This window comes from Protopterus annectens, chromosome 10.part0 (assembly GCF_019279795.1).
Source record: "Protopterus annectens isolate FY-2018-M chromosome 10.part0, PAN1.0, whole genome shotgun sequence".
Lineage (NCBI taxonomy): Eukaryota > Metazoa > Chordata > Ceratodontiformes > Protopteridae > Protopterus > Protopterus annectens.
In genome coordinates, this window is record NC_056744.1 from 1,164,830,252 (window position 1) to 1,164,853,088 (window position 22,837).

At 46.4% G+C, this 22,837-nt stretch overlaps 1 protein-coding gene across 2 annotated transcripts in view; it reads left to right on the plus strand.

Annotated features, from left to right (window-relative positions):
* The window catches only part of LOC122813535 (cytochrome b-c1 complex subunit 6, mitochondrial), a 159,737-nt gene that overhangs the window by 109,311 nt on the left and 27,589 nt on the right, over positions 1 to 22,837 (plus strand). The gene's annotated exons all lie outside the window — the stretch shown is intronic.

The window sequence follows — 22,837 nt, forward strand, 5'->3', positions numbered from 1 at the left end:
GCAAAAAAAACTGGAGAACATGGCGTTGGCTGGCAGCTTTGTACTCCAGGCGCTCTGACGTCAGGGAGCATGACTGAACAGCCGATGCCAAACCGAGACTTTGGGATTCTAGCCGACCGAGGACTGCCTGCTGGCAGGAAGAACCCTACAGTGATGACTGCAACAGTTAAGACACTCTAACATCTACATTTATGGTAAGTGTACACAACTGTACTTTCCTCAGTGCATCTTCCAGACAAGGAGTCTCAGATGATGGACCGCTTGGGAAAGCGGATGTTCTCTTCAGCGACCTTCTCTGTAAGGTCACTGAATTATATGGCACGTGATTCGACGCCAGCGGGACCTGATTAAAGTGTACACTGGGTCACCCCCAGAGTCCATGTCGGCCGAGGACAAGCAGACCTTCTCGGCTCGAATGGCCACTCTCAAGTCAATCACCAGCACATCTATGCAGCTTCTCTCCCATGCTACGGAGGGAGTGGCTAGAGCTAGCGGAACGGGTGTCATCTTACACAGACGGGCCTGGCTCAGTCTCTGCGATTTTGCGGAACTCTTCAAGGCGTCCTTTGCGAACGCCTCTTGACGGTTCTACGCTCTTTGGCAAAACCGTCCGCTATACGCTCCTCCAGAGCGAGAAAGACTGGAAGACGTCTGCCTTCGTGATCCGCTTCTCTGCTCCTCACTGGTCCTACTCCAGGAACCAACGAGGACAAAAGATGTGGTTCCGGAAAGCTCAACAATCCCGTTTCGCTCTGGATCCCTCGTCCTTCAGAGGCAGAGGATTACGGGGTGGATGCCGGCCCAGAGGCAGAGAGGGTCCGAAGAATTTTGGGTCGAGAGAACCTTTTTCGGATTGACTCGCGCAGCAGCCATGAGGGGTTGCCTGACTGCTCCTCTCTGGAGGCAGTCGGGGGACGCTTCTTGGAATACCTAGCGAAATGGGAGTCCATTACGACAGATCACTGGGTTCTCCGAATCATATCCAGAGGCTATTCAATTCCTTTCCTATCTTACCCTCCCCGATCAGCAAGACTCCCCGATGTTCCACCCGATCAGAGGGAGGCAGCAGCATCAGAAATTCGAGGGCTGTTAAGAAAGAGAGCTATCCAGCGCCCCCCCCCCCCCCCACCGAACAATCCGGATCAGGCTTTTACTCCAGGTTCTTTTTGGTGCCAAAAAAGATGGGGGACTTACGAGCCATTCTCGACCTGTCCACTCTGAACCTGTCAGTCACCAAAGAAAAATTCCAGATGGTCACTATTCAATCCATTCTCCCACTTTTGCAGGAGAACTGGATGTGCTCGATAGACCTAAAGGATGCATACTACCACATTCTGATGGACAGACTATCCAGAAGGTTCCTCCGCTTTCGGCTGGGAGCCAGACCTCATCAGTTCAGGGTTCTATCCTTCAGTCTCACTACAGCCCCCAGGGTGTTCACCAAGGTCATGGCAGTTGAAGGGGCCCACCTGAGGCTTCAGGGAATACAGGTCTTTCCGTACCTGGACGACTGGCTCCTAACTGCCCCCACCAGGCATCAACTCTTTTCAGGCAGGGACGTCTTCTTACACCTAGCCCGCCACCTAGGGATCACGATAAACCACCAGAAATCCTCCCTTCAACCTACTCAAATTTTGGAATTCATAGGGGCCAGGATAGACGCTACTTAATCCAGAGTCTTTCTTACAGCGGACAGACTTCACAGTCTAAGCGTTCACATTCTAGACCTCTTACAATCGTCAGCTCCCCCAGCAAAACTAGTCCTGAGGGTCCTGGGATCCATGGCAGAGGCCATCAATCTGTCGCCCTTCACTCGCCTGAAGATGAGAATCCTTCAATGGATATTACAAGTTCAATGGTCCATTCTTTTTCACCCCCCTGTCTACACCTATTCCCCTCAGCAGGATTTGCAGGGAGTCTCTTCTTTGGTGGCTCTGCTCCAGAGATCTCAGAGAAGGCCGCCCCTTCGTTATACCCCCTCCCCAAGTCACGGTGACCACTGACTCATCTCTCCTCGGGGGGGGGGGCATCGCATGGGCAGATCCGTCCAAGGCACGTGGACTTTTACAGACTCCTCACTGCATATCAGTGTCCTGGAGATGAGGGCGGTGCTTCTAGCATTGCAGGCTCTCCATCCCCTTCTTCCTCCAGGAAATATTGCACTTCAAACGGACATGTCGGTAGTCTGGTACATAAACAGGGGGGAACCAGATCCTATCCACTTTGCATGGAGGCAATGAGAGTATGGGAATGGGCGATGTCCACCAACCGCTTTCTCATAGCAACGCACATCCCGGGTCAGTCAGACATCTTGGTGGACAGGTTGTCGAATGATCCTCTCACCTTACGAGTGGTCTCTGAACCCAGCAGTAGCAAAACCAATCTTCCTTGAATGGGGTCAACCTTGCTGCGATCTGTTCACCTCGCCTTCGAACACAAAGTGCAGTGAGTTCTTCGCTCTGATTTCCCCACCAGGGGATGCCCCCAGAGATGCTCTAGTTCATGCTTGGCCATCCGGTCTTCTGTATGCTTATCTTCCTCTTCCATTGATGACAATGTTCTTGCAGAAAGCTCGTCTGTTGGGGAGCAGAGTTATCCATTCTGGCCTCACCAAACCTGGTTCCCTTACCTGCGGTCTCATCTAGTACATCCTCCCTGGATTTTGGATCCCAATCCAGATCTGATCTCTCATCCTTTAGGATTGAAGACCCCTGACCTGGACTACCTCAAGCTCTCAGCTTGGTTGATCAGTTCCCTTAATGGCTAGGACTCCTGGTATATCTTTCTCTGTTAAGGCCATCCTGGTGGCCGCCCATAAGCCGCCTACCAGGAAAATCTACAAGAGTAAATGGAAACGTTTCTCTGTCTGGGTGGAGCACAGGAACTTGGACCCCTTCACGGCTCCTATCCCAGCAGTTCTAGACTTTCTTTCTCATACCTTTGATCAAGGAGCTAGTGCTTCTACTTTTAAAGTTCAGTTGGTAGCTATTTCCCACTACCACGTTGGAAACAGTTTAGGGCCTCTAGCATCCTCCAAGATATGCAAAACCTTCATGAAAGGTACCTTTTTGTTAAGACCCCCTGTTAACGATGCAGTGCCTCCATGGGATCTTACCCTAGTTCTTCAAGCTCTGACTGGGCCTCCTTTTGAACCCGCGGCTTCAGTCGACTTAAAATATGTATCTTGGAAGACGGCCTTCCTGATTGCCATTACTTCTGCTCGTAGGATATCGGTGCTTCACGCTCTTTGCAGTAAACCTCCATACATCATCTTTCGTAAGGACAGGGTCTCCCTCAGGACTAATCCCTCTTTTTTGCCCAAAGTGGCTTCAGAAGCCAACATCAACCAGTTCATCAATCTACCTGTCTTCTGTCCAAATTTCCAAAAGAAAGGAGACTACAGACTTCATTGTCTGTATGTTCACAGTTACATTTTTACTTAAACAGAACAGCAGATCTTCGAAAATCTGATCAACTTTTTGTTTCCTTTGCAAAATACTGTCTGGGGAAGCCAGTCACTAAAGTAACCTTAGCTAGATGGATTTCCCAGTGCATTCTCCTAGCATACAAAAGTTCTGGTCATCCTGAGCCCCTGAGAGTGCGAGTCCATTCTACCCGATCTATGGCTACTTCTGCTGCTTTCTGGTCAAGGGTTTCTTTGGATGACATTTGCTCAGCAGCTACTTGGGCTTCCTCTCATACCTTTATTACACACTATAAATTGGATTTAATATCCAGAGGACGTGCATCGTTTTGGCTCCGCAGTGCTGTGGAATATCCTTCCATAAGGGCCTTCCAAGTTGCTGGTAGCTGGGGACCTTGTCCCACAGGTTGCTGAACAAATGAAGTTAACTACTTCAGATAAAGAAGTTATGTACTCACCATAACGTTCCATCTGAGTAGGTAACTTCATTTGTCTGCAACCGACCCTCCCTCCATCCCCTGGACCCTTAGTCCATTATCAAAGGATCAGGATATGTCTTTGTTCAATTGACATCCCTGGTACGTATTGTAACCCTTTCTAGGTTATAGAATTTCCTATTGCTTTTTTTCCTGGCAAACTCGATCTGAGGGTTAGAGGGAGATGGTAGGGCATTATGGTAGGGGGGAGGAGCTTGGAGCTCGGATCCTTTAGCTTGGAAAGCTGCAGTCTCGGATCCGAATCGGATCCAATACCCACAGGTTGCAGACAAATGAAGTTACCTACTCAGATGGAACGTTATGGTGAGTACATAACTTTTTTATTACTTCGGTTCTGACCAGTCTGGTTCTGGGCACTTCGGCACCGACTCCGACCTCTGATCTGATTTTGACTACTACCTCGATTGTAACTTTGGCTCAGAATCCCCTCTCTGTGCCGACGTTACCGTTTACGCAGTTCAAATCAGAATCCTCGGCTCCGTTGAGTTCCTTGCCACGGACCAGGTATTCGTCTTCTGTGGATCCGTTTGCTGGACAAGCCTACAGTCCCTTTCTGGACCGGCTTGAATCCCCTTCCGGGATATCTGTTAGGTCTGCCAGGAGCATGTCCGAAATAGATTGTTCGTCTCGTGGATCAGGTATTGACTGCAAGAGGAATCTCCAGACCCTGTTCTGCTCCGGGTGTTGGGGATGTCCTTCAAGAATGCAACTGCAGTCATAACATGTGGGTTGTCCTGCCTCAGGCAGCCCTCGGTCGGCCGGATTCCAAAGTCTGGGTCCGACGTCGGCTGATGTCGCATTTCTCTCCGACGTCAGAGCGGCTGGAGTACATAAGCATCAGCCGACGCTATCTTCTTCAGTCTTTCTTGCCGCGCGGTGCCCGAAGCAGAAGCAGTTCGCAAGTGCCGGTCGGTCAGCTCCTGTATTCTTCGATTCTGAAGTCATCAAAAAAGCTAAGTACCCCGTTGGGGACCTTTTCTTGCCTCAGCCGATGTCAGAAATTACAGAAAAAGTTAACAATTGTCTTTCTTGTGGTAAACAAATACCTCATAAGGATTTCCACTCTTACTGTCTTCCTTGCCTTGGCCCAGACCACGACGTCTCTGCCTGTGTAGCCTGTGCTCGCTTCAACAAGCGCACTCTCAGGCGCTGGGCGGAGTTCGCTGAAGATTTCTTTGGCGATAAATTTGCTTACACAATGCCGTCGGATCTTCCGACATCACAAACTCCCAAGAAACGAAAAGACCGGGACCGACATCCTCGGCCCGCTTCTGCCACAGACTCCACGCCAAAACCTATCGCGGGTGCTCTGGTTCCCTCAGAGACGGTCTCTCCACCGCTCCGAACCGAAGACATCGCATTACCGACGACTCCGATTCCGGATATCACTCCGCCAGTTATTGATTTTCCTCTGGACACCGAAACCGAGGAAATGCCTGAGACCATTGCTGTGGACAAGGTCACTCCTGCACGTGGAGCTGCCAGGCCTCTTATGGCCATGTCTATTAAGGCCTACACCAGGGCTAAGGCGGCCAGCAAAACAAAGCATCTTACTACTAAAACCTTTCCTCAGCCTACTCCAGAGACACAAATTATGTCTATGGCTGCTGATTTAATTTCTATGATTAGAGGTTCACAGGCCCATCCTGAGAGAGGATCCCAGCCTCCTTCTGATAAAAGGCCCCGGGTTGAACCCTCTGACCCTATTCCGTCAGATGAAGATTCTGAGGGCTCTGTCCATTCTGATAGCCAGGAAGAGCTCTTCCAGACCTATGAGGACTCTGATGCAGAGGATTCCATCCCCTCGGCCTCCCCGCCTGAGGATATTTCTTTTGGGGAAGTTCTGCATACCATGAGGGAACATTTCAAGTGGCAAGGCCAGGAATATTCTGATTCCAGAAAACGCCTTCGGACTTTCCTTAAGAAGGCCCCAGCACAGGCCCTTAGCTATTCCTCCTGTACTTGATGTTTTGGATGATTTATATTCTGACTCTAGTGTTACCTCTGACTCTCTTCCTCCTGCCCCAGCCAAGCCAGACAGGTATTACAGGGTCCCAGAAACTCATTCCCATTTATTCAGGGTCCATACTGCTGATTTGGAAACTATTTATCAGGGGCCTAAGGGAGTTTCAGCTTCCACCTCTAAAAATCCATTGCCCTCCAACAGGGAAGCTAGGTCATTAGAGAGATGGGGCAAAAAGGTTTACACATCCACTACCTTATCTATGAGAGCTTTGAATTGCCTTTTTCATATGTTACAATATCAGGATTTCCTGTTAGAAGATTTACAAAAAACATTGGCCACTCCTGATCCTTTAGACAGGAAGGCTTTGCAGGAAGCAGTACATAACACTCAGCAAGTAAGCAATCACTTCCTGCAGTGTGGATATGATGCACTGGAGGCTTCATGTAGGGCAGCTATGACAGGGGCAGTCATTCGTAGACATGCATGGTTAAAAGATCAACCTCTACCAGATCATGTAAAGGCAAAACTTCTGGATGCACCTTTGGAAAAGAGCAAGCTTTTTGGTGCTAATGCTAAGGATGTGTTAAAGACCATCGAGGAAAAAGCAAAATCAGTTCAGACGGTGAAAGATTTCCCCCAGGTTCAACCCCCCAGATTCAGTAGGAATTGGCCTTCAAAAAACTGGTCCTTTCCTAATCCAGAAAAGTTTCAAAGGGGTAAAAACAGATGTGGCCGAGGAAGAGGCCAATACAGAGGTCCTTACAGGGGACGACAATGGCAGCCAGGAAATCAAAGAAGTGACGCAGGGGTTTCACCTGCCCCACAGCCACAATCTCAATGACTTTCCTCTACTTCCTTCTACCAGGGAACAAATAGAAGCTCCCTTGGGCGGGAAATTATTTCTGTTTGCAGAAAATTGGCACAGACCGACAAAGGACAAATGGATTTTGGACATTATAGACCGAGGCTACAGGTTCCATTTTCATACCTTGCCAAGAAAACAAGGCATGCCAAACCTACCACAAAACCAGAGGGCAGAGGCTATCAAGCAAATCACTCTGCTGACTCGAATGAAAGCAATAGAAAGAGTTCCACAACAAGAACAAGGCCAGGGGTTTTACTCGACTGTTTTGTCCGCATTAAACACCTTTCTCATAGTACCAAAGTTCAAAATGCTGACTCTACAGCAACTCCTTCCCATGCTGGGCAAGGGGTCTTGGCTGATTACTCTGGACCTCAAGGAGGCATACCTGCATGTCCCTATCAGACACAGCTGCAGAAGATACCTCAGATTTCTTGCAGGGCCAGAGCATTATCAATTCTCAGCATTGCCATTTGGCTTATCTACTGCGCCCAGAGTATTCACAAAATGCCTGGCTTCAGTAATTGCTCATTGCAGGCTCCAAGGGATACAAATTTACCCGTATCTGGACGACTGCCTCATACAAGCGGACGACAAATTGATGTTGACAAAAAACTTGGACTATGTCATACGATTACTACAAGCTCTGGGATACACAGTCAACTTTCAAAAGTCAAGACTGCAGCCATCCCAGCAAATAATCTTCATAGGAGCCAAATTAGACACAGCCTCTCAAATGGCTTACCTGACAGAAGACAAGCAAGAGAAGTTAACTCATTACTTCAAAGGTTTAGCAAAACTCACCCAGATGACTGCAAGGAGATTCCTACAGGCCCTGGGTTACATGGCATCCTGCATTCTCCTGGTTCCATTAGCAAGACTGCACATGAGAAAGCTTCAATGGTACCTAAAAAGCATTTGGTCTCAGCACAGCAACAACTTTGAGACAACCATACCACTCATTCCATGCCTACAAAAGGAATTCCTGTGGTGGGCCTCGGTGAGCCAGGCCAACACAGGTATGTCATTCAAGAAACCACAGATAACACAGACCATGACCACAGACGCCTCAGACCTTGGATGGGGGGCACACATGGAAGGCAGGTGTATACAAGGACAATGGTCTCAAAAGGAAACACATCTGCATATAAATCAAAAGGAAATGCTGGCAGTAATGCATGCCATCGAGGCCTTTCAACACCAACTTCAACAAGGCCATTTACTGATACGGACAGACAACACCACTGTGATGTGGTATATAAACAAGCAAGGGGGCACCCACTCTTACCCCCTTTGCAGACTGACAATGCATCTTTGGGAAAAATCACTGAGCCTAAACATCCAGTTACAATCCCAGTTTGTTCCAGGCAAAGACAATGTGCTGGCGGACAGCCTAAGCAGGAATTTCATAGATCCACACGAGTGGAGGTTACATCTGAAGATCTTCACACAACTCACTTCCACATGGGGCAGGCCAGAAGTAGACCTTTTTGCCTCTCACCTCAACCATCATCTACAAAAATTCTGCACAAGGACATACCATCCAAAAGCTTGGAAAATAGATGCTCTCTCATTCAACTGGAACTGCCTAACAATCTATGCATTCCCACCTCTGCCACTGATGACCTAAGTACTACTAAAGATCAAAGCAGAGAGACCCAAGGGAATCATAATAGCTCTGGACTGGCCAAGACAACACTGGTACCCACTGCTAAGGAGCATATGTAACACCAGGAGGTGGGCCCTTCCTCAATGGCCTCTACTTTTGACTCAACACAACCTCAAAACAGTGCATCCAAAGCTTCAGACACTGCAGCTAACAGCCTGGGCGATCCCATAAATAACCTCTACCTATCTCTCTCCGAGGAAGTTCAGCGGATACTAACAGAGGCTCGAAGACCATCCACCAGAAAGGTTTACTTAGCAAAATGGAAGAGGTTCAGCAATTGGAATACCAGCAAGGGGCATGATGCATCATTGTTGAACATCCCACTCATCTTGGAATATTTGGCGGATATGCTAAAGAACGGCCTCTCATATTCTTCCATAAAGATACATGCATCAGCTATTTCAGCTAAATATAACACTGATCCTCCTGTCTTTTCACACCCTTTGCTAAGGCAATTCCTCAGGGGAATCAAGAACATCAAGCCACCAAGAAAGGCCCCAGTGCCAGCCTGGGACCTCAATTTTGTCCTAGAAAAGCTGACTCTACCTCCTTTTGAGCCAGCAGCTTCAGTTGACTTGCAATTTCTCTCCTGGAAGACAGCTTTCCTGTTGGCAATCACCTCAGCAAGAAGGGTTTCGGAACTACAGGCCCTAATGGCAATACCACAGTTCATAATTTTTCACAGAGAGAGGGTTTCATTAAGGACCAACCCTACTTTTATGCCAAAGGTGGTATCTAGGGTTTCTTTGAATCAAGCTATTCATTTGCCTGCTTTCTTCCCCAATCCTGAGAATAAGGGGGAAAGACTGTTACATACCTTGGACATTCACAGACAACTTCGATACTACCTGGACAGAACCAAGGCCAGTAGGAAGTCTGAACAACGTTTTGTAGCTTACGCCCCTGCAGTCCAAGGAAAAGCAATTTCAAAACAGACAATTTCAAAATGGATTGGACATTGCATCAGATTTTGTTATTCCTTTCATGGAAAGACTGTGCCAGCCAATGTCAGACCACATTCCACAAGAGCTACAGCCACCTCTACAGCATTCTTAAGAGGGGTGCCTACTAAGGACATTCTAGAGGCTGCTACATGGAGCTCCGTGCATACATTTTCCAAACACTACAATCTCCCTCTATACTCCAGATCCAGAGCAGGCTTTGCTATGGCAGTCCTGCAGGGTTTGACTGCAGGGTTTGATTGCCACACCATCTTTTTCCTAGAGCATACCTCCTTCCCCAGCTAAGCTATGGTATTCTACCCACATGTTATGACTGCAGTTGCATTCTTGAAGGACATAGTACAGTTCTGTACCTACCATAAATGTAGATGCCCGATAGACATGCAACTGCAGTTGGATTTTCCCACCCTCCATACCCCTCTATGCCTAGGATCCTCTCCTATCCCTGTTTCTCTTAGCTGGGGATATCTGTTATGGTGTATTTGTTTTATTGCTCATTTATTTCTCTGGAATCCTGTTTTTGTCTTCCAATTTGATTACAGCCTTCCTTGGAGGGCACCTGGCATCTGGGGCAAGAAACACTGAAGAAGATGGCGTCGGCTGATGCTTATGTACTCCAGCCACTCTGACGTCAGAGAGAAATGCGACATCAGCCGACGTCGGACCCAGACTTTGGAGTCCGGCCGACCGAGGGCTGCCTGAGGCAGGACAACCCACATGTTATGACTGCAGTTGCATGTCTATCGGACATCTATATTTATGGTAGGTACAAAACTGTACTTTTTTCCTCCTTCGACGACTCCGAATTCGCCTAACGGGGATCTTTCGATTCCAAGGCCCCCTTGTCCATTGCTTTCAACAGGACCCCTTCCTTCGGCACAGACTATGATGCCTGAAGCATCTAAGCCCTAGTGGATGTCTGTTCCGACAGCCCACCTTATTCAACCCTTTGCTTTGGGGGTGGAATATTCGGTTCCGGCCCTGGCACAGACTGCCTTTTCGGTTCCTTTCTCAGATCTGATAGTTATATCTGCACCAAACCCTTCTCAAACTAGGTGGGCCATTTGGAGCAGGGTGTGACCCCGGTTCCGATTCAGTCCTCTTCAGTTCCAGGCTCCTGTCCTTCTTCGGGTGGGCCTACCTTCAGGATTATGAAAAGGGTGCTGGCGGCTAGCAATCCTCCTCCTTCAGCTCCGCCTTTGGTTCCCCTCCTAAACTCAGCCATCCCCAGCCCTTAGCAGGGGTCCACTAATCCAAAGCACCCCCCTTTCCGAGGCCTCTTCGGACATTCCCACCGAAGAGCCCCCTCGGAAGAGGGTGTGCAAAAGAAAACACTGAAGTCACTTACTGAGGAATACGGATTACGATGATGGGGAAGGTTCCCCTAGATCACCCCCTGACTGTTTCCTTTGGGGACATCTTGGAGATTTTGAGTCAGCGGGGTGACTGGAAATTTTCCACCCCTTCCCCGGAGGAATCCGTATTCTTGCAAGCTTTCTGATCCCAGCCCACTACGTCCTGGGTGAACCCCTCTTGCAGACGAGTTGGTTAAATTCATCATGCAGCGAGCGTGGAAGAGTCTGGATTCAGTAGAAGCTATCCCCAGGAGATCAGACAAAGTACTTTCTCCTCCAGATGATCAACCCCATTGGTCGAAGGGCTTGCCAGTAGAAGCTGTGGTGGTGATGGCCACAAAGAAGGACTTGGCAGAAGAGAGTCCTGCAGTTCATCCACCCAACAGGGAGTCCCGGGCGGTGGACAGGTTAGGGAAGTGAGTTTCTTGCTGCAGCGACCTTTGCCATGCGTTCACTGAATTTCTTGGCACACTTTACGAGACTCCAGAGAGACCTTATTTCCGAACTCTCTGGTAGCCTCGCAGGTCAAGTGTCGGATAGAGCACATGACAAAGTGGCTTCCCAACTTGCCACCCTTGAAGCGATTTCGAATTTCTCCATGAGGTTGCTCTCCCATGCAACCGAAGGAGCAGCAGGTGCTGGCGTGGTTGTCCAACGTCCTGCCTGGATGCTCATTTCTGACCTACTGGAGTCTTTCAAGTCTTTCTTTTTGAATGCCCCTATTGAGCCCTCCACGCTCTTTGGTTCTAAGGTCAAGGATTCTTTGGCCAGGTACGAGCAGGATGTAAAGACCTTGTCTGCCGTGGGCTTGCACTTCTCCAAACCTCAGCGTTCCTTGTCCAGGAATCAGAGGAGTGGAAAGTTGTGGCACAAGAAGGCGCAAGGTTTCTTTCGTGACGCACGTGGCGAGGACTCCTCCAGAGGCATAGGAGAGTCCGGTGGAAAACTCCCCTTTAGGGCAGAGGAGGTTACCAGAATCAGGGCTCCAGAGATTCTTTCTCTGGTCGGCCCTATCAGCGCTCCTGAAGTGTTGCCCGATTGCTTTCCTATGGAAGCAGTCAGGGTGAGTTTGTCTCTGCACCAAGCAGCCTGGTTCTCCATTACAGACTATCTCTGGGTGCAGAGAATTGTCACCAGAGGCTATCACATTCCCCTCAAATCCTTTCCAAGACCTCAATTCTCCCTTCCCGACCTACCACCCAGTCAAAGGGAGGAGGCAGCTTCCGAAATCAAGAAGCTGCTTCTAAAGCGAGTCATCCAAAAGGTCCCCCAGATCAATGCGGATTATGGTTCTACTCCAGACACTTTTTTTTTTTTTTCTTTTCTTTTCTGTGCCAAAAAAGACTAGGGACTGGAGGCCCATCCTGGATCTTGGTCGTTTGAACGAGTCAGTTATATAGACCAAGTTCCACATGGTCACTATTCAGTCCATCCTTCCATTCCTTCGGGTGTGTGTGGATGTCCTCTCTGGGATCCGTATTACCACATCAAAATGGACAAATGCTCCAAGAGACTTTTGCGCTTCCGGTTGGGAGCCAATCATTTTCAGTTCAGAGCCCTGCCTTTCGGTCTCTCAGCAGCCCCCAGTGTGTTCACGAAATGTCTAGCAGTGGTGACAGCTCACTTGAGACTTGACAGATTCCAGGTGTTTCCTTATCTGGACGATTGGCTCCTCTCCATCCCCACCGAGCGTCTAATGACCATGGCCCTCCGCCACACTCTGTCTCTGGCGGAGTCTCTGGGTATTGCTATCAATTGAGAAAAATCAAACCTTCAGCCCTCACAACAACTGGAATTCATAGGGGCTGTGTTTAAACTCTCAGTTCGGCCTAATATCTCTTCCTCATCACAGGCTCTTATGACCTGAGAACACAAGTGCAAGTGATACTCGACAGCAGGAAAGTTCTACAAGCTCTGGATTCCATGGCGGCAGCCATTCCCATTTTTCCGTTGGCCAGGCTTCATATGCGCCTGTTACAGTGGCTTCTTCAAACTCAATGGATACACAATCATCATCCCTTGAATGCACTAATCCTCATCACCGATCTCTGCAAACAGGATCTCCTCTGGTGGATGAGAATGGACGAAAGTCTTTGATGTCACCTCTCTCAGTCTCTTCAGCCCAGCGCCACGGTGACTACAGACGCTTCCCTGATTGGGGGGGGGTCGTTTCAAGGGAAAATCTGTTCAAGGCATGTGATCTCATCTAGAAGTCTACTTACACATCAACGTTCTAGAGCTCAGAGCTGTGTTACAAGCTCTCCACCCTCCTCTTCCTCTCGGACCGATTGCTATCCAGTCCAACAACATGTCTGTGGTCTGGCACATCAGCAAGCAGGGAGGGACCAGATCTTACCCCTTTTGCCGCAAAGCTATGAGAATAGCTTCCAACCGTTTCCTGATTGCTACACACATCACGGGGAGTTCCAGTGTGATTGCGGACAGGCTGAGCAGATGCATCCTGCTTCCTCACGAGTGGTCTCTCAACCCAAGAGTGGCAGAGGAAATTTTCAGCCTCTGGGGCCGACCTTGCTGCGATCTGTTGCCTCCCCCTCCAGTATGAAGTGCAGCAGCTACTTTTCCCTCTTTCCTCCTCAGGTGGGAGTCCCTGAGAGATGCTCTGACTCTCGATTGGCCCACAGGTCTCCTGTAAGCTTATCCTCCCATCCCCTTGGTCTTAAGGAAAGCTACTCAGTTGAGAAGCGGAATGATTCTCATTGCTCCATTCTGGCCTCATCAGATTTGGTTCCCCCTCCTTCAGCCACACCTGCTCCGACCTCCTTGGATTCTAGACTTCCATCAGGATTGCATTGCTCACCCACCCCACCCCCCACCCCCCAAGGGTTGTCATCTCCAAATCTGGCCACGCTCAAACTGACAGTTTGGTTCCTCCACTTCCGTTAGTAGCCAGGCTCGAGTCACTTTCTTCTACGGTACGGAATATTATTTTGGCCTCCCACAAACTTTCTACCAGAAAACTTTTGTAAGGACAAGTGGAAACGTTTTTCCTTGGAACAAGAGCTCTCTGGATCCTGTTTCTGTTCCAGTAGTTACGGTTCTTCAGTACCTGACAGAGTTTTCCTTAATGGGGCTTCTGCATCCACGATTCGGGTGCATCTAGCTGCCATCTCCAGTTTCCATGATGGTTCAGACGGAATTCCTATTTCTTCTGTCTGTGTAAGACCTTCGTGAAGGGGACTTTTCATTCTAGACCTCCCATTAGGCAACCTGTGGAATCATGGAATCTGTTTAGGGTGCTTCAAACTTTGACTCTATCCCTTCGAGTCGGCTGCAACCTGTGATGTGAAGTTTCTGTCCTGGAAGACCTTTTTCTGGTGGTGGTTACTTCAGCCAGATGTGTATCAGAGGTGCAAGCATTTTGCATAGAGTCCTTATTTGATCTTCCATAAGGAGAGAATATCCCTTCGCACCAATCCCACTTTCTTACCCAAGGTGGTTTTGGAATTCTCTATTAATCAGTCCATTGAGCTGCCTGTGTTTTTCTCTAATTATACCAACAAAGGGGAATACTGTCTCCATTCCTTGGATGCCCACAGACAGTTGCATTTTTATTTGGAAAAGACAGTCTTTTCGGAAGTCCGATCAGCTTTTTGTTGCCTTTGCGGTCTCTAGAAAGGGATCGGCAGTGTCTAAGGTTACCTTGTCTAAATGGCTTGGGGATTGCATCTCTTTTGTTTATTCTCTGGAGGAGGATTCTGCTCCTGGCCACATTAAACCTCATTCCACTAGAGCTGTGGCCGCTTCTGTCACCTTTCATGCTAGGGCTTCCATGGGTGATATTTGTGCAGCTGACACGTGGGCTAAACCCCATACCTTTATCAAGCATTACAGATTGGATCTGATCTCCAGGGGAAGAGCTGCCTTTTGGCTCTGTGGTTCTCCGGAATGTTCTTCCATGAAGGCCACCCAGATTCTTTAGTAGCTAGGGACTCAGTCCCATCAGTGAGGAAGGGAAGAAGATTGACAACTTCAGATAAAGAAGTTATGTCTTACCATAACATTCCATCTGAGTTATTGATCATCTTCCATTCGTCACACCCTCCCACCTTCCCCCGCCGAAGGCTCCTGGCGGATCTTCGGGTCGTTTTGGTGTATTAGGGTGTTTGCGCAGAGAGGGCCTCTGCCTTTGTTTCTGTTTCTTATATATGTTGCTACTATATGTTCTGCAAACTCCATCTGAGGTATGGGATGAAGGGCATTGTGGGTAGTAGCGTGGCTCGAGAGTTTGGTGTATGCTAGCTTGGTATTTAGCCGACTCTGTTCCGAGGGTTTGGAACCGTACCCATCAGTGATGAATGGAAGATCAATAACTCAGATGGAATGTTATGGTAAGTCAACCTCTTTTTCCACACCCTTCCAACCCCAGAAGGGTTCCCAGATCTACCGCCATACCAGTGGGCAGAGACACACAAGCAAGTCCTTTCCCTACTGTTTGAGGGCAGTAGAGCACATTCCTGCAGAACAGAGAGGCCAAGGTTTCTACTCCAGACTTTTTTTTTTTTAGTACCCAGAAAAAATGGCATCTGGCACCCCATCCTCTTATCTATTCATTCTAAACGCCTTCCTGGTGATCCCAAAATTCAAAATGCTCACCTTCCAGCAGCTGCTACCCATGCTGTGCAAGGATGCTTGGCTAGCCACCCTGGATCTAAAAGAGGCTTAACTCCACATTCTTATCAGGGGATCATGCAGGAAATATCTCTGTTTCAGGGCAGGATCTCAGCACTTTCTTTGTGCTTCCGTTTGGCTTATTTACTGCTCCCAGTGTTTTCACCAAATGTCTGGCTCCAGCCATTGCCTTTTGTAGACAAAGGAATATCCAGATTACCCATACTTTGATGACTGCCTAATTCAGGCAGACAGCCAGGAAAAGCTGCTCAAGCACCTGGCCTTTTTTGTAAAGTCCCTACTAACCTCCCTGGGGTACACTATCCACGAAAAGAAATCTAAACTGGTGCCCACCCAAAAGATTGTATTCTTGGGAGCAAGCCTGGACACAGCATCCCAGATGGCATTCCTTTATACCAGAAAAGCAAATTTTCCTGACAGCCTACTTCTCACAACTAGCCACCAGACCCCAACTTTCTGCAAGGACAATCCTGCAAGCTCTGGGGTTCTTGGCATCTTGCGTACTACTCATTCCATATCTTGCATATGAGAAAATTTTCCTTTGGTGGGCAACAGCATGGTCCCACAACAAGGGGCTACCTTTCTCACCACTCCCCGCTGCCCAGATCTTCACCACAGACTCATCAGACTATGCCTGGAGTGCACACATGGATGGCAGGTACATACAGAGCCAATGGAGCCCACAGCATATCCATCTGCACATCAACCAAAAAGGGATGATGGCTTTCCAACATTCCTTGATAGCTTTCAAGCCCTTTCTCTCACCAGGGGCTCTCTTGATCAAAACATGTGGTATATCAGCAAGCAGGGAGGGACTGACTCCTACTCTGTGTGCAGGCTGGCCATGACCCTTTGGCACACAGCCTGTGCCATGCATCTCCATCTGCTAGCACAACTCCTACCAGGTTCTCAACTCTCTGGCAGACCAATTAACCAGAAATCTTCTGGACCCACACAAATGGCAGTTCAACAGAAAAACCTTCACCCTAATAACTCAGAATTGGGGCACCCCGAAGGTCAACCTCTTTGCCTCCCACACCAGCCATCGGCTCAGCAGATTCTGTACCACGGAGTATCACTGCATGGCTTGGAAAGTGGACACCCTGTCCTTCCCCTGGGTCAATCTATCAGTCTATTCCTTTCCTCCACTACCTCTCATCCCCAGGGTACTGCTCAAGATACAGGAGGAAAACCCAAGGGCAATCCTTACAGCTCCAGACTGGCCTCACCAGCACTGGTACCCCTTGTTGTGCAGCCTTTTCCCTCTGCCACCATGGCATCTTCCTCAGATTCCAAACCTCCTGACCCAGAGTGAAGGGGAATTCATGCATCCCCAGTTGCAAACACTCATTTTGGCAACTTGGCGTATTCCCTAACCCCCGATCAATCTGCCAACCTCAGTAAACAGGTTCTAGATGTTGTACGCGAGGCCAGACACCCTAGCACTAGAAAGTGTTATGCTGACAAATGGAAAAGGTTCTGCACCTGGATTCAGGCTACGGGAGAGCCCTCCTTCCCTCTCATCCTGGATTACTTAGCTGACCTGCTGCACAGTGGCCTCTCTTTTTCCTCCATTAAAATTCAAGCCTCTGCTATTTCTGCTCATTTTCCCACTGAGCAGCCCCTTTTCTCACACCCTGTGATCAAACAGTTCCTAAGAGGGGCTAACAACTTGAGACTACCCAGAAGAGCACCAACCCCAGCTTGGGACCTTAACTTTTTGTTGGAGAAGCTCACCCTGCCTCCCCTTCGAACCAGCTTCTGCAGAGCTAAAATTTCTCTCCTGGAAGACAGCTTTCCTGCTGGCCGTCACTTAGCCAGAAGAGTCTGAGCTGCAAGCACTTGTGGCTGTGGAACCCTTCATCTTCCATGCTGACAGGGCATCCCTTGGGATGAACCCATCCTTCATGCCCAAGGTAGCATCCAGTGTGGCTCTCAACCAATCCATTTATTTGCCCAACTTTTTTTTCCTAATTCCCAGAACAAGGGGAAAAGGATCATGCACTCTCTGTGCACAGACGGCTCAGATTCTATCTAGACAGGACTAAATCCTTTAGAAAGTCTGATCAATTGCTGGTTAGCTTTGCTACTGGAGCAGAAGGCAAAGCCATCTCCAAACAAACCATTTCCAAGTGGATAGCACACTGCATCCATTTCTGCTACAAACAACACGGAAAGTCTCCCCCAAAGGGGGTCTGAACTTAATCCACCAGGGCAGCCTGCACCTCTGCAGCTTTCCTCAGAGGAGTCCCCACCAGGGACATCCTAGAGGCTGCCACCTGGACATCTGTTCACACTCTTACCAAACATTACCACCTGCCTCTCTTCTCGAAATCCAGGGCAGGGTTTGCCTCTGCAGTCTTGCAGGGCATCCTAGCCAGCCTATAATTTCCTTTACTGCTTCCACCCATTTCCTCAGCTTTGGGAATCAACCCAAATACGATGACTGCAACAGTGAAACACAGAGAACATGGTACAGTTGTATACACTTTTATAAATGTAGATGTTCAAGTGTATTCACTGTTGCAGTCCTGGTTTCCCTCCTTCCATCCCGATTTTCCCTTTTTTTTTTCCTTCTCTTTCCTTACAAGGGACATATTGGTATTTACTTTCTACTAGTGGGGTTCTCCCACCAGAACCTGGCTCCTACTTGGGGGCTCCTGACAGGTTAGGGCAAGAAAAACTGATGTAATGGCGTCGGCTGCCTTACTTTATACTACTGACAACCTGACGTCAGTCTTGAAGTGATTGCAACCGACACAGAATACTTAGCCTCTGGTATTTGGGCTGGCCGAGGACTACCCTGGCAGAGATGACCCAAATGTGGTGACTGCAACAGTGAATACACTCTAACATGTACATTTATGGTAAGTGTACACAACTGTACTTCTAAATGTTTAGAATGACACTCCCATTATGTATTTATTCATAGTCTTTTATTTACCATAATGGCCCAACTCTACACTGTGGCCCAGTTTCATCAGAGGCATGGGGAGAAAAACTCCATTAGATTTAAAAACAAATTTTCAGAGGTAAAAAGAATCCTTTCCTCAATAGTAGAAATGGGGTTTGAGTCATCCCAGGGGGTAGTACAATCAAGATAAAGGTTAATACAGTTTGATTTCTGTAGAAGCCTTCTACAGTAATAAACAGCCTGTATTTACATTTTATAGCAGTATACAAAGCAGCAGTGAAAAGCAGTATACAGTTATAAAGAAATTTACACTTGCAGGGTAATGTACGAGAGCTGGAAAGTTAGGGGTTGGTGATGGTCTAGAGATCTGAGAGCGAGAGAATCAGTCAGGGTGTGAGCAAGAACAGAGCAAGGGGAGTCTAGTTGCTGTTTTAGGTTGTGCTTAAAGCTAGATGATTAGCTGTCCTTTTGGATAGGCAGGAAGTTCCATTCCATTGATAGGATGAGTATAGCGAGTCTCCAGCTGTATTATGGGATTGGACACTATTAATAGGCTTTGATTACCTGAATAGAGGGAGCTTGTTGGGGAATAGTGCTTGAGAGGGGCATGTGTATGTTTATGTTTATGTATTTTGTGTTCAGTTTGAAGTTGAAATATAAGGTGATTAGGTAGCTCAAGACAGTTGAGCTTCTTTAGTGTTGAGCAGTGGTATGTACGGTAGGATGCATTACCTGCAAACTTGGATATTGTGTTAATGCAAGTCTCTAATTTGCTTAGTAGGGTGGTTTGAATGTTGGTTAACATTGATGATGCAAAGAGATGGAAGGGTTTAAGGTAGAAAGATGCTTAGGGTTTTCTTGAGTATGTGAGGTAGGATTTGTTTCTGTAGTTTTTTGAGCTCTGTTGATGGCCTGGGTGATAAGCAGGTCAAATTTTAGGTTGTCTGACTCCTTGTAGTTCAGTATTTTGTTAAAATTTCATTTGTTGAAGTAATAAAGGGTATGCAGGTTGTTAAGAGATATGGGTGTGAAAAGCATTTATTTTGTTTTTTTTTTTTTTTTATTAGCCAATGACTTTTAGCCATAATTCAGTGGAAGTGAAAGATTCTTCAGTCGTGTCGAAGGGCTGAGGGCTGAGTAGATGATGATGACATAATTTGCATATTGTGCTAAGGTGGCAGGTTTGCTGGCTTTGTGAGGGTTGTTTATGAAAGTATTGAAAAGTGCTGGGCCTAGAACTGACCCTTGTGGTACACCAGTAGAAACTGGGAGGAAGGGGTCCTGCTGAATGAGACAATGACAGGAAAAATAGTTTACTTGATTAGGAGTTGGTGGGATTTTATTTCTGCTGGTATTTATGGTTGCTGAGAAACTAAGCAGAGCTGCTGTTGTGTTGTGGTTAGAAACCATTTTGTGTTAGGGAGATTGTTTGAGATGGATTAGGAGTTGGGAGTGTATGCATCTTTTTAATATTTAGGACAGGAGCATACCTCTCAACCTGAAATCATAAAAAATCAAAATCTGGACAAAGGCACATGAAAAATTGGTACAAATCTGTATGCTGATTAACCTAAAATTTGCGTACATAATCATGTAACCCTGCCTGCTTTGGGGTGGAATTGTGGGGTACCATCTTTTAAATGCAAATTGAGGAACAGACAAAATGTTACACACAAAAACAGAATAGTGTTTTATTTAAGTTAATATTTCAACTTGTAACAAACTTTGCACTTGTGCAAACTGCAAAACTAAAATTTTCTTTTATAAAAAATAAAATTAACTGCTTTCAGCCTTCTACAGCCAGAAAATGAAATTAACTGGATTTAAACAGAGGAAGTCGGCAGATAGGTAGATTTACAGACACATTGCTTTTTGGAAAATACAATCAGTTCTTTCAAAGCAGAGAAGTGTTGCAGTTAATTGAATTCAAATAACAAATACTGTATGAATTTAGCTAACAGTAGGAATACATTCGGTATAATTTCTACAAAGATCATTGTGAAACAATATTTGCTGTGGAAAATATTTAAGTAATCTATTGCAGAACTATTAGTGCAAAACATTACCTTTTTAAACGCTTGCATTTAGGCTCCTGAACTAACATTGCCATTGGCTGTTTTTAAATGATCATCTACAAATAAAGTGCCTGTTGCCCTTGAAGAATAAATTGCCATGCTAAAGCTAGTAATATTGCAGTAGGGAATGGATGGCAAACTGATAGGTTCATAGTTACCAAGTATCTCCATCAAAGAGGACATTCTCAGGACTGCAGCATCCACCCGCGTTTTAAAAGTACAACACAATACAATATCAGAAATCCATCTTCTGCATCAAAAGCAAGTATACCTTTGCTACAAACAACACAAACTGACTTGGCATAAGCAGCAGTAAACTTCTCTCTCCTGAAGAATTATGCAGCATAAGAAATCTGGAAAAAGCCAAAATGTATTGCGGGGGGTGGGGGGGGGGGGGTCAAAGGCCCAAAACAGGGGACACATTTTAAACATTGCTTGTATAATCTTAGAAAGTTGTTAGAATAAAATGTTTGTGTTACCATGTGTTTCCTGAAAGATAGGAAGACTGAAACTTAGCTGGTTATCCTTTATTTAATGAAGTCAGTTCTCACTGGTTTGCCAGAATACCACAGATAGGAACAAACCAAAAGTATGAGCCAGAAATTCCAGACTGGTGAGAACTATGGACTTCCCATACCATCACTTGGTATTTATGGAGTTGAGAATTCAGGCTCTTGCTTCTTGTACTTAACATTGTTAACCAGACTCCTGTACCTTAACATAAGTCATTCACCATAAACAGTCCCTGCTAGCCCAGGTCCAGATGCAGCATGCAAACATGCATTAAAATGCAACAGCAGTCAATCTGTTGTCTAGACCATTACTCAAACCTAGGGGACATCAGTTGCTAGGCAGGTAACAGACTGTTGTAATTGGTGCCATACCTTAAGTTGTTACAAAGCATAACAAGTGACTAATAACTGAAAGTGCTGTTATAGAAGTTAAGATGGCCCCCAGTGTAGGGATTCTGGAAATAAGAATTAGTCTGTTTGACTGTCTGTAAGCATAGTATAAATGCCAGCCATTCAGTGAGTGAATCTGCCCTTAACAGCTCTTCAATTAACAGACTGCATTAATACAACACTGAACAAACCTATTAGTGGCTAAGTACACTTAAACAATTCCTTAAATGACTGGCACAGAGAGAAACAAGGGGCTCATACAAGATGTTATCCTGAGCTTCATTACTTTAGGTCATCATTTAAAAAAAAAAAAAAAAAAAACAGGGCATTTGTTTACAGTAGACCATCTTGCTACAGTCTGGGAGTATTTTGCACCATCATACTGACTGATAAATCTGTTACTCCTTTATCAGTCACTGTAATTCTCAATAGGACCTTGTCTTCTGAATTCTGCTGGCCACGCCAAAAGGATTTAGTAATGGTAATCCTGGAAAAAAGTAAACTGAAGAAAGTACCAGTGGTCCTTTTAGAGTTCCCAAGTTTAATTTTAGGAAATTTAAACTATGGGTCTAGTCGTAGTCACCTTAAAATAAAATACAGTTTCCAAATCCAGTAAATGAATTTAAATGAACTAGCCAGAAACTCAACAGTATCAGTGGAGCAACGGGTAGCACACTTCTTTGGTGCAGAAGGCTGTAGGCTTAATTCCCACACCAGGTAGACTGAATGCTGACACTACAGTGCAGTATAAGGGTTTGTGATGTCCTGTGGATGAGAAATTAAACTTGAGGTTCCATCTGCCTGAGTTGTTAGTAGCTCAGGTATATGCCAGAGGTCGCATGACGCCTATTGAAAAGAGTTGAAGTTTCCTTATGTCCTGGCCAAATTTCCACTAGTAGTATAGAACCTTGGGTCTCTCCTGAAAAGAGGCTAGTAACCTGTCAACAGAAATTAAATAATTCCAGTCACTGAAGCTCATATGTAAATTCGTCTGGTTTTCTATGTACTGTTAATGGATAATTTTACATGGTATGGAAGGTTTGAGCATTCCGGGGACTGTAAATGTAGCCCAACAGTAAGGTGCTGTTAGTGTTCCTATTAAAGCATACCTGGTTTTTGGATACAAGGAGCGTAATAAATTGACAGTGATTATACATGTATATGTTAACTAGGTAAGGGAACTGAAAAACCATATGTTGTTGTTTCTTTCTGGGCCAAAAACATCCTAACAGGTAAATGCAAGATATTTGAAAATTTGGATAGGCGGCTATAGGAAGAAATGCTATAGGAAGAACAGCACTATACACACTAATAAAAAAAAAAAAAACACAGTAGTATACATAACTAATTAAAACAGAACATGGTAACAAAGGACTATGACAGAAAATTTACAAAAGTCTGTCTAGAATTAACAATAGTGGAGAAGTTTTTCTAGAAACACAGGAAGAATAATGAGTTACACATAAAATAAGGGGTATCTGCATGTGAGGAGAGAGAAGTGTATTCCCCGAAGAGAATTATAATAGAGTTGCAAAGAAATGAACATTGGAAAGATGGAAAA